Genomic DNA, 12,298 nt, shown 5'->3' on the forward strand with positions numbered 1-12,298 from the left:
AAATGCAAATACATTTATTACCACATGGCATTTACTAAAGAAAATTGTAGAACCTTGTGGTATATTATACAGGTCCAAACTGCCTGTGAAAACTGGCACTGAATATATGAATCCTAACTACACAGTCCGTCCCTCCAGTGGAAAGGGTTAAAAAGGGTAGATTGGAGAGCAGATTGCCAGTGAGGGAAGAAAGGAGCAGCATTGTGAGCTAAATGCAGTGAGATAGGAGCGGAACATCTGAAGTGATTAGCTCTCCCAACATTGCATTTTTGACTCACATACTTAAGAGCATTCGGCGCCAGCCTGGTCAAGTCTGTTTAGTGGCCAGAGTCTCGGATCACTCTCATTCACCAGGATATATTGTATGGGAGGGGGCTCAGTCTACAAGGAGGGGGATCAAGGCCAGCCCGCATCCTTTTAGTAGCATATGCAGTTTCCCTGTGTTTATATAATAAACCTATATTTATAATGAGAAATATGTGTGTGTGTGTGTCTGTGTGTGTTTGTCTGTGTATGCCTTACACCCTATTTTCTACATTCTATTATACATTATATTCTATGGGTTTTATTATCTAGCTTTCTGCGAGTTTAATACTAATAATAATAATAATAATAACAATAACAAGAACGATTTATCTATGTAAATACATAGGATGTGCGCTGGATGCGTTTCTTGTCCCAGAGGAGAAGTAGTTAAATCCTTGTGGTTACAATTGATTTGAGGTCTGTTGCCTTTAGCTGCGTGTGGCACTTAATTGGCTGCAATTTTCACCTCCTCTCGCCACAAAGAATAACACTAAGAGGACAGCCGATGATCATGGACCCGACCTCTTCTCTGCTGCAAACCCCAAATCTTCCTGCAACCTGGAAGCTCCCAGCATGAATAAGCACACAACCTGGCAGTGTTTATGTAGGGGAGGAGATACACTAGATGGCAGGGACATTTCTGCTTTACTTGAATGGGATGCTGGGGGTGTTCGGGCTTTTTAAATGGGTAGAATTTAAAATTCTTGATTTATGGTTAGGACTTTTTATTGTTCATTGATACACTGTAGCTATTAACTGTATTCAGAAACTGCCTCTCTCCCATGTAATATATACTGTCATGCACACTCGATGCAATATTTATGGTGTAAGGGCCACACGAATGCTGCATTATCGAGACCCTAATGCCCTGACACCAGTTGTACCCATTCACCCTTGAGGTCTTGTTTGTGCCCTTCCCTAATAAAGCTAAGCCTGCCCTCCCTAATGAGTGACCTCCCATCCTCAACTCCCTGGAGACTGTTATTATTGCTGAGGGAGGCTGCGATAATCTAGGATGAAAAGCAGGAAGGTGCGAAGCGGCTTTGTGTCCTGTGGCCGCCCCTGCTCACCCTCCAGAGTGCGATAAATCTACACTGGCGCCGACTGTGCGCTGGGTGATTCATTTGCAAGCAAACAAAGAAAGATCTGATGGCCAGCCATCCTAGTTAAATATTGGCAGCTACTTGTTATCCCTCCTTCCAGCCACTAACCAAAGTCCAGGAGCATCCCAAGTCTACACTCCTCTACTAGGACGCACAAGTCTATAGTCACAGGGATTTGCTGTGTCTGGAGGATGGGGCCAGATAGTAACATTCACTTTATTGTTCTCTATCAAGTTATCTGTCTCTTTTTTGTAGCTATTAGTATGCATTATACTATGTTTATCTTCATATTCATTGCTGCTGTAGTCAGTTTATTGTTGTTCTCACTAATCAATTATAAAACAATAATTATATGTTGTTTTCATTACATGCCAAGAACACTAAGAATTGCTATTGAAAGTGAATGGCATACTATTTTGAATAAAAATATCTTGTCCTGTATTTTTTAATGCATGTGCTGCCTCAGTACCATATAAGTGCCCTAAGGGACGGACTGTACCTCTTTTAAATCCAAATACTCATGTGCCCATTTCCATCCAAAGTGTCCCAAATAACTTGTATGTATTAATTGCATAATTGGCTGCAGAACGTTTCTATTTGATATGAAAATTCATATTAGGAACCATCCCTGTATATGAGGAATATTTGAAGTGTCTGTAACTACCTCACTTTGAAGATACTTTGGGCGGAATTCAATTGTTTACGCGGTCTGGATCTCCCGTCTAAAGTGACAGGAGATCGTGGGCCGCTATTCAATTGCTGCCATTTTTTGCTCTAATCGAACCGAAAGTGGTCGGGTTTAGCCACATAAAGCAGCTACCCCCAAACAAAGTGCTGGGTGTGACCGCAAAAAGTGATGTTTGGGCACCCAAACAGGTCACTTTTCGCACATTTTAGCTCTCACCCCTCTGGGGCTGCGAGCTGAAATGGAGCGCTGACAGCTGATCGCGCCCGACAGGAGCAACAATTGAATAGCTCAGTCGGGCACAATGGGGGCTGGAAACAATTGAATTCCGCCCTTTGAACCCAAATGTATAATGTTGTGCGCACTAGATGTATTGGGTAGTATATAATAGAGACTCACTAGGTACATTTCATTTTTAATTTATATATATATATATATTTTTTTTTTTCCAGAACCCACATACAAGTATAATCTTATAAGTAAGAAAATCAGGAGTACCTTGCACTTATTTAATCTGCTTAGGTGCATGATCTCTCAGAAGTTGAGCACAGTTACTTCACTTTTGCCTAAAAGTGACTGTATATGTTTTTCTGTGTGCTATAGTGTGAAAAAAGTATACTTATTATTCAATGTTATGTAGAAACAGAATAGCAACATTCTCACCACTTTTACATAGTGTAATAGTTAATAGTAGGTAATATCACATGTGACCCTGACAGAATCTATTCTGTTAATCTATTATGTACATTAAAACAATTGTATGGCCAAAATACTGCTCAAATTAGAAAATTGTAATTTGCTTTACGATACATATATGATATTGTTTAAAATTCTTTCAAACATTCTTTACATGTCTCTAAATCATATATTGCATATTGTATATGTAGGGTTTGGCACAGATCTGTAAATGTCTACTTTATTATTTCCGGCAAGTGTCACAGAACAATGACACACTTCTCACCCTAGTGACATTTGCAGTGTTATTGGGCATTGTATGCACACCAGTTTGGACTAACCAAAGGTTTTGCTGTGCATAGCATGGTGACAGACACTGGTGTGATATACAGAAATAGCGGTTTTCCTATGTGTTCTGCAAATGACAAATTTTACTTCTGAACTAATGAACAAATGTCACAGTTTAATTTCAAACACTTGTGCCAATAGGTGTCTGTGTTTGAACCGATGGTCACCAGGTAGCCCTGATGCCATTATGTATGGCCCTTCTTAGCAATGTTTCTGCAACTCTCATATGGGCCTGGTTGAGCCTCGTGGAGATACAGAGCTAATGAGATGGTTTGGGCAGATGTTTGGTAGACTAGAACTCATCAACCCCAATAGGCCCCAGAATGTACAATGATTGAATGGCAGAACACAGGTCTCTCCCTCACACACTAATGCAGCTGCATTAACTACTTTGCTTTCCACCTTTCTACATCTCTGTAAATCCATACCTGCCTTAATCTGTTTAATACCAGGAAGGGTATATAATATCAAAGCTTACTAGGACAAAACAGCCCTGCTCTGCTCATTATTTTAATGGCATTTATCTGATTGTACTCTTTGCAAAATAACAATGTGCTGACTTCCCATTCACATCTCATGATTTTGTTAATTTTCAGGCATAATGCTGGAATACAGGTGCAAATATTTGGCTCAGGTATGCTGCTAATGACTTCTCTTTAATCATAATGTGTCATAGAGCAGCACAATAGGACAAAACAAGAAGAGCATAAATGACAGTATATTTAGGGAGCAGTACCCTACATTATGTGACATCACAGCTCATACTATTGTGTGTACAAACTGCAGAGATGCAAAATGTTTTAGTGACAATCACCATCCAAATATTTAACCATTCCTAAAATATATTCTATATATAAACAAATAAATATATGTTATGTGTTTGAAATTTCTAATGGCGCCTGGGCCTCTTTCATAGGTGGAAGCAAATGCATTAGCGGCTGCTGATTCTTTCAGATTTGCAGCTTTGATAATATGCAAATTGTAGTCTCAGCCTTCCCCTTCTGTAATTGTGAGTGCCGGACATTGCAAGCCCTGAGACACCCACATTCAATGTTCGTGGACAGTGGAAATCCACTGGTGAACTCAAAATCAATCATTGCCATACCATTGCGATGACCACTGACACTTTATGATGCCCTATGTTTCTCTAAACATGGTCTCTGTGGCTGCGGCTTGGCTTTGGAGAACACATTCGCTGACACGCCTGTGACAATCCAATAACACGCCTATGAGATGGCCTTTTTGGGGTTCACTTCAGGCTACCTCTCGGGAACGCCCGTGCCTTTCCGCCGTCATCTCAAATGAGTGCAAATGCATATGCAATTTATAAAGCAGCTGATACACAACATTATCAGAGATAGGCTTCCCAGTGAATGACATTCTTTAGTACTAAAGAAAAACAAGAGAACAACTACAGATTGTGTTGTTTTACATTAAAAGAAGCAGCTATACTGTATATTTCCAAATTTTAACGTATAGTACATCATTATACATATTATAATATTAATACCCACATGTGTCACAGAACTGTAGTGACATATGTGGGTATTGACACATGTGGGTAGATTATATACAATTTATGCTCAGTCCTACAGATCTTGTTACCAATCTAACAGTATGATGCCCTCTGTTGAGAATACCCTTTGCTCCTGTATACATGCAGCTCCTTCTAAACTGTAAGTATGGAAGTCTGTCATCTATAGGCACTGCTTCTTTCAGTTCCATACAAATATTTATTCATTTTACTACTCTAACAATCTAGTGGAACAAAATGCAGTTTGATATAATTTTCAGTATACAACCAAACCGATAATCACATGGATCATTTCTGTAATATGGATCCAGGAAAGGATTATCAGGAAGAGGAAATACCCCAGCCCTGTGTATTCTGTGAGAAAGGACGGATTTGCCAGGGATAAATGTTTGCTTTACTGGTTTATATAATATTATTGTAACTGGTCTGATATTGCAATGTATGATGCCCCAAAATGAGCTGGAGACCAGTGATGCCAGATGATATCCATTTGGGTAGCCAAAGTATGATTTTATGTCAATGTGTGTGTCTGCATGATTTACAATAATGAAATAATTAATTCATAGGCAGATCAAATCAGTGTAAGTTACCTCTGCTCTAAATGCAGTTATCTGGATCTCAGATAATACAGTAGTGATATATAGTATAAGACATGTGACCAGAACGAACACCTATTAAGCTGGGTACACACCTATACAATCATCGGGCCATTAGACCAATAGAGAGAACGGCCATTGGATTGTATAGGTGTGTACGCTGTCCCGATGCAGGAGCATTAGCTGATAAACAAAAAAGATATATATGTTTGCACATATAATTCAGGCGCATATGAAGAATAAATCTTAGTGTAGAATGAATGTCTATAAATAAGCTGCTCCTAAAAAGTGTTATATCTGTAAACACATCTAAAACAACCAGAAATATAAAGACCTGGATAGAGCGTCACTAGATGGGTGTATACATATATCAATTATCCCAATAGTATTATAAAACTTGTGACTGAATCCAGACAAGGAGCGCTATATAAACAATTTATTACATTAGCATAAAAGGACAAGAAATGGATAAAATATATAAAAATCACACACAATACAAAGTAAATAAATACATATAAGCTGGTTCCGTAATTATTGTGCAAATGACACAACAGATACACCCCTGCAGAAGGTGTCTCTGATGTCCTATGTAAAATCTAGCACTATTTTGATGTCAGCCTCCAGGTACATAATGGATAGAAATCACCAGTTGTATCAATGCTCCTTCATACGCGTATATATATGCAGGTTTGGTGCAGTCCTTGCTCCACGTGACAAAGAGTGGTCGTCACTCGTGTTTAGTACGGAGTCACAAACTGATGCAATTTCACTTAGAATAAGCACTCAGTGCTGATGTGCCAATACCGGGTAAGAAAAAACACTTGTGTAGTGAATTGTTTAAAAGTCACTTAGGCACGAGTTCACTCGTGAGGACTCACAGTCCTACCAATAGCAACACTGTCCCTACACACAGAGGGGAGAGGATAATAGAGACTGCTTGGTATAGAATGGTCTCAATGATAATACATTACTGCCGGCCGGCTTATGGTAGTAGATGTACTGATCCGTCAGTCATACGAGAGAGTCCCGGACCTTACTCCCACAGGTGTTCTAGCTCTACTGGCTAGTGATATCTTGTGTGTGAACTCCCGGAGTTTAGCTGAACCATTCATCGATCTCGAGCCCGCTCGTTCTTCCAGACAATAGCGAACCAGCTGATGATGAATTAAGGATCCCTTACGCATTTCTCCACTACAAGTCCTTGTGGTTTCGTCAGAGGGTGACTAAACACGAGTGACGACCACTCTTCGTCACGTGGAGCAAGGACTGCACCAAACCTGCATATATATATACGCGAATGAAGGAGCATTGATACAACTGGTGATTTGTATCCATTATGTACCTGGAGGCGGATGTTTATTGTGGAACCACATCAAAATAGTGCTATATTTTACATAGGACATCAGAGACACCTTCTGCAGGGGTGTCTCTGTTGTGTCATTTGCACAATAATTACGGAACCAGCTTATATGTATTTATTTACTTTGTATTGTGTGTGATTTTTATATATTTTATCCATTTCTTGTCTTTTTATGCTAATGCAATAAATTGTTTATATAGCGCTCCTTGTCTGGATTCAGTCACAAGTTTTATAATACTATTGGGATAATTGATATATGTATACACCCATCTAGTGACGCTCTATCTAGGTCTTTGTATTAGCTGATAAGCGGCTTTTAACGCTCCTGCAACGGTCGGGATCGGGAGGTCGCATCTTATGTACTGTTTAATATCTATCTGTTCGAGCTCCCGATCCCATAGAAGCCCGTACACACTGTGCTATGTCTGCACAGTGTGTACACGGCTGACAGGGGGGTCACACTGGGGACAGACTGCACGGCTGATCGGGACAGTTTTACCCGATCAGCCTGCAATCGAGAAAGTGTGTACCCAGCTTCTTCTGTTCTTCTGTGTGTACCTTGTTTTGTTGGGGGCAGGGATAGAACAACTTGTTGCAATCAGATAGTTAGAATGGTCACAGCAACACCTATTATTTCAGGAATGAGTGCACTGATCTTGTAGAAATCAGTGACTTAACCCCTCCTGATTATGTCATTGAGTCCAGGGCTGCATGTGACAGGGGCAGAATGATATGAGAATGGGAATGGAGGCATCCAGGGAACCACACCCTGAGTTTTGGATAGGGAAAAACGCAGGCTGCAGAACAAGAGCGAAGTGAGGCACCATGTGAATCTTACACATGAACATTTCGGCATCCAATGAGACCTCAGGCAGCTTACACACCTTTCATTTCCCAAAAAACTAATATAGGGGCCTATTTACATAGGGGTCTATTTACTAAGCAGTGTTAGGAGACAGAGTGAAAAGTGATAAGAAAGTGATAAAGTGCCAGCCAATCAGCTCCCAACTGTCATCTCACAGGCTCTGTTTGAAAAATGACAGTTGGGAGCTGATTGGCTGGCACCTTATCACTTTCTTATCACTTTTCACTCTGTCTCCTAACACTGCTTAGTAAATAGACCTCATAATGTGCAGTATGGGAGGGGTACTCAATGTATCTTAGTTGGGGTGAGGTGCTACTGAACCCCAAATCCTATTTCCAGGTTATAATATAAAAGTAGGTTTAGGAATGACATTCAAAAAAGGTAAAATAGATAAATCAAGCTATGACGGTAAGTTTACTTTCAAAAGTGAAAATTTTAGAAATCCGTAAGGCTGGATTCAACAATGAGAAAAATGCAGAAACAAATCTCTGCCATAGGCGGTCAGGATGCCGGCACCGGGATTCTGACCGGCGTTGGTATTCTGGCGCCGGTAAGGTAAGCGTCGGCATCCAGACCACCGGGATGCCGATCGCATACGTAAAGCACAATCCAGTAACAAAGGAAATAACAAACATACTGTACACTGGCAAAATCACACACAGTATTCAAAACTCTCATGAAATGCCATTAGGGAAAAGCGGGATCCCTGAACAATGGACTTCAGACATAACAAGGGAAACCTAATGATATCTGTACCTCAGGATAGGCCTATAAGCTTATATGTATTGTCATCAGAATATATAATGGTGGCAGTTACTCTAGTATTGGTTACACCGCACAACAATGAAAATGTTTCCGATGTGAAAATAGTTACTTCTAATTGATTTCAGCATGCAAAGAATGAATATGACATTTAAAACTCTCGGTTAGCTCTGAGTTCCGAGATATAGCCCATTTATGACGATGTAGGGGTATTCCTAGTGAAGTGGGCAGAATGGAGAGAATCTTACCAGCAATCTGCGTTCCGCGCAGAGGGGGTGGGGCCTAATGACCCAATTAAATGAATCAGTTATGTGTCCCCTCCCCTATTCAAATATATGTGATTCACAGGATTACCCACACAAGATAACTGTGGTGCACTGAGTGACAAGCTTAGTGAGCGATTCCACCAAGACATTTCAGCAATGGAACAAAGATATCAGGGTAGGTGAGTCCCTACTGTTGGAGAGTGACAAAAGATGCCCCAGAAGAGGAGTACAAGCAACAAGCAAAGAGAAAGCACCCCCATGAATAGGCCACTATATTAGATAGTACTTTCTATGCTGTATGTTTGTTTCGTTTTGTGTTCTTATTTGTGATTGATTGAATTAAAACAACTGTTATTTATTTTCTATCAAGAAAATATCAGATTATTTTAAAATAGCTTTTCACTATGACTATATTACTAATGTACATACAGTAAGTGCAAGAAGTGTAGCTCAAAAAATAGAGCTAGTAAAAACATTCTGAAATCATTTTAGTTTTTCTTGACCTCAAATTAGTAATGTATGACTATTTTTAGAAAGGAAACAAATTAAAAGTATTAATTTGTTGTACAGTGTTATCAGGCTTATTGTCATTTTAAAAGCCAAAGTAATATAATCATATATCATGTATAGAGGACGGTTCACCAGACATTGCATTCATTAAACAATACAATGATAAAATGGCACCTTCTTAGAGACATCTTGTCAAACAATATAATTCAATTTGCATCAGTTTTGAATCATATGACGTACACACTGTATATGAAGCAAACATTGTGTACCATTCAGCATAGTACCATGGGGTTACCCACAGATGAAGTAAGGCTAGACCTGGCACAGTCTTTGTGGCTGACTGTACCTAACCCTGACCCCCCCTTTCCTTAGCCTGACCCTCCCGGGAGGGGGGTGCCTAACCCTAAGTCCCCACCAGGAGCCCCTAATCTAACCCTCCCTCCTCCCCGGCTGTCCGCGCCCGGCGCCCAGCTTACCTTCGATCGGTATGCTGGGCATGGGGCTCCCGGCGTAGGTAAAATGACAGGCATTGGGATTTTGACGCTTGCCATTAGACCCCTGCCGGGTTTAGCAAGGCCGAAATTAGGATATGTGTCACCTGGTACAAGGCAGTAATTTTGCGCCCCCTCCCTTCCCGTAGCTGGATTTTGTCCTTGCTCCTCCATAAGGCACTGCAGTGACTTACATTACTCTACACACCATAATGCCCATTACACATTATGCCACACACTGTAATTCCTATTACCAAAGTGTCCCTTACATATTTGCCCCTGACACCATATTATGCCCCACAGTAAGGCCCTCATTCAGAGCCGTTCGCTATTTGCGTTCGTTCAAAAACAAGGGGTGGCTATGCAAATGATCCGTTCGCACATTGCAGTCTGTTCACACCTCTAAGTCTGAACGAGCGAGCAAAACATACGCTCGTTTATTTGATAAAAACGCCCCCTGTCCGCTCGCACCATACGTCATGTCCGCTATTTATTAGATTAATCGAGTACATCGAACAGGATATGAACTGCTCGCTATTCTTGTGGTTGGTTTTTTCAACCGCTATTTTGCGAGCAGTTCTGAGTTAAAAAAAAACAAGTGACATGGTCATTGACGCTGCTGTTTTAAATAAGCACACCCATAAAACGCCCGTTTTGACCTTTAAGCACGCCTGTGATCGGATCTCCACTCCCCGTTTTCAAGCACCTTCCCCTGTTACCACCCACATACGCCTCATTCTGTCACTCAAAATAGCAGGCACTCGCTATATTGCGTACAAATGATTTTTGGCCGCACTGACTGGTTCGCGCATGCGTACTACAAACCGTACGCATGCGCAGATGTGCGAACATCGCTCGGAACGAGCGTACTGCCGCTAGCGAGTGGCTCTGAATGAGGGCCTAAGGCTTCTAATTACTTTAAAATTATCTGCTCGTTGTCAGGGGTTTTATTGTCATTACCAGGGGTTCCATGCTCGTTGTCAGGGGTTTCATGCTCGTTGCCAGGGGGTTTCATGCTCATTGCCAGGGGGTTTCATGCTCATAGCCAGGGGGTTTCATGCTCATTGCCATGGGGTTTATGCTCATTGCCATGGGGTTTCGTGCTCATTGCCAGGGGGTTTCATGCTCGTTGCCAGGGGGTTTATGTTCATTGGCAGGGGTTACATGCTCGTTGCCAGGGGGTTTATGCTCATTGCCAGGGGTTACATGCTCGTTGCCATGGGGTTTATGCTCTTTGCCAGGGGGTTTCATGGGAGAAGATACAGCTTTCTGCATCTTCTCCCGGCAGCGCCAGCATTCCCGGTAGTTCCAGGAACGCTATGTGCATTGCACTGGCCTAACAGACACTAGAGGTCCAATAGGACCTCTAGCATTTGTCTCCTCCTTGGCGACGGCCATTTTTGGATGGCCGTTTTCAGCAGAGCCCATGCAGATGGAGCCGTCCACATGGAATCTGCAGCCCCCAAGTCACTGCCCACTACAAGACTGTGTGGGGTGTGCAGGGGCTGAGTCAGCCCTTTTTCACCCCCTGCATTCCGGCACCCGATGCATGTGCACCTCTATCCCCCCCTAGTTGCGGCCCTGGGTTTAGACAGTCGGGAAGCCGACGGTTGGCATTTTGACCATCGGCTTCCTGACTGCATCCCACCTCTACTATGTATACTGTAATGTCAGTTGATAGGTAGGTGAACAGATCTTTCCACGATTACAGCAGAATCGGCATATATTCATTCAGGGGTAAATGTAATCAAACCTAATTTAAAAGGAGAGTTGAAGATGCCATTGTTAACCTGGATACACACCGAGACAATGTTGGCACGATATGTCGTTTCCAGCCAATTCAGAATGACATAGCAGCCGCATCGCCCAGTGTGTACGGGCTACGACCAAAATGCGCGCTCCCGCGGCCGCATTCAACATCATCTAGTCGGCCGTGCTGTATGTCCAACAAGACGATAACGCTTGCGGCCCCATCAGGCCAACATATCAGCTGGGTACACATCGCTCAGTATGTACCCAGATTTACATATAAAACTGTTACCATATGCTGAGTCATTTATTGAAAGATGAAGCACAGTGTGACACAGCACCTATCTGAGCATACTCCCCTAGTACATTAACTGTATCATTATTCTTTATATATATATATATATATATATATATATATCCAACATATGACATAGTGCTGTACAGAGAAATGTAATTAGTTCAATTAACCAATCCTTGCTACAGTGGAGTTTAAAATCTAATTTGCATGCCATAGTCATATTACCATATATACTACACCATATTAATTTATAGCATATTAATTTACCAGTTAGTTTTACCTTATGAGAGAAAGTTGGATCATCCAAAAGGAACCTATGCAGGCCAGGGAGATCATACAAACTGCACACAGATAGCACTCTTGGTCAGAAAAATGAAACACATGTTTCCGCTGGTGTGCCAATGCTAAGCTTTGTGCCACAATGCCATCACAAATCAGTGAATTACTTTGGCTGAAGGCACAAGTATTCTCCCTCTTCTCTACCTTCTCTAATCGTACTGTCTGTCACCTTGTTCCTGCAACAGTGTCTACAGGAGAACTCACAGGTGATGGATTTATAGGACACAATGCTACTGACTCCAAACATAGGGGTAAGGGACAGAATGGTGAAGGAGAATAGAGCATTTGTAGGAGGTAAATGGTTTATAGATATAGGGCCTGATGCAGAGTTGTACACAAATGGTCTGTATATGGTCTAGCATTGCTTGCACAAAATTAAATGCCCCCTATAATTTTGCTTGGTTGCTTCTT

This window comes from Taudactylus pleione, unplaced genomic scaffold, assembly GCF_031769625.1.
Source record: "Taudactylus pleione unplaced genomic scaffold, aTauple2 ptg000330l, whole genome shotgun sequence".
In the NCBI taxonomy this organism is placed as follows: domain Eukaryota; kingdom Metazoa; phylum Chordata; class Amphibia; order Anura; family Myobatrachidae; genus Taudactylus; species Taudactylus pleione.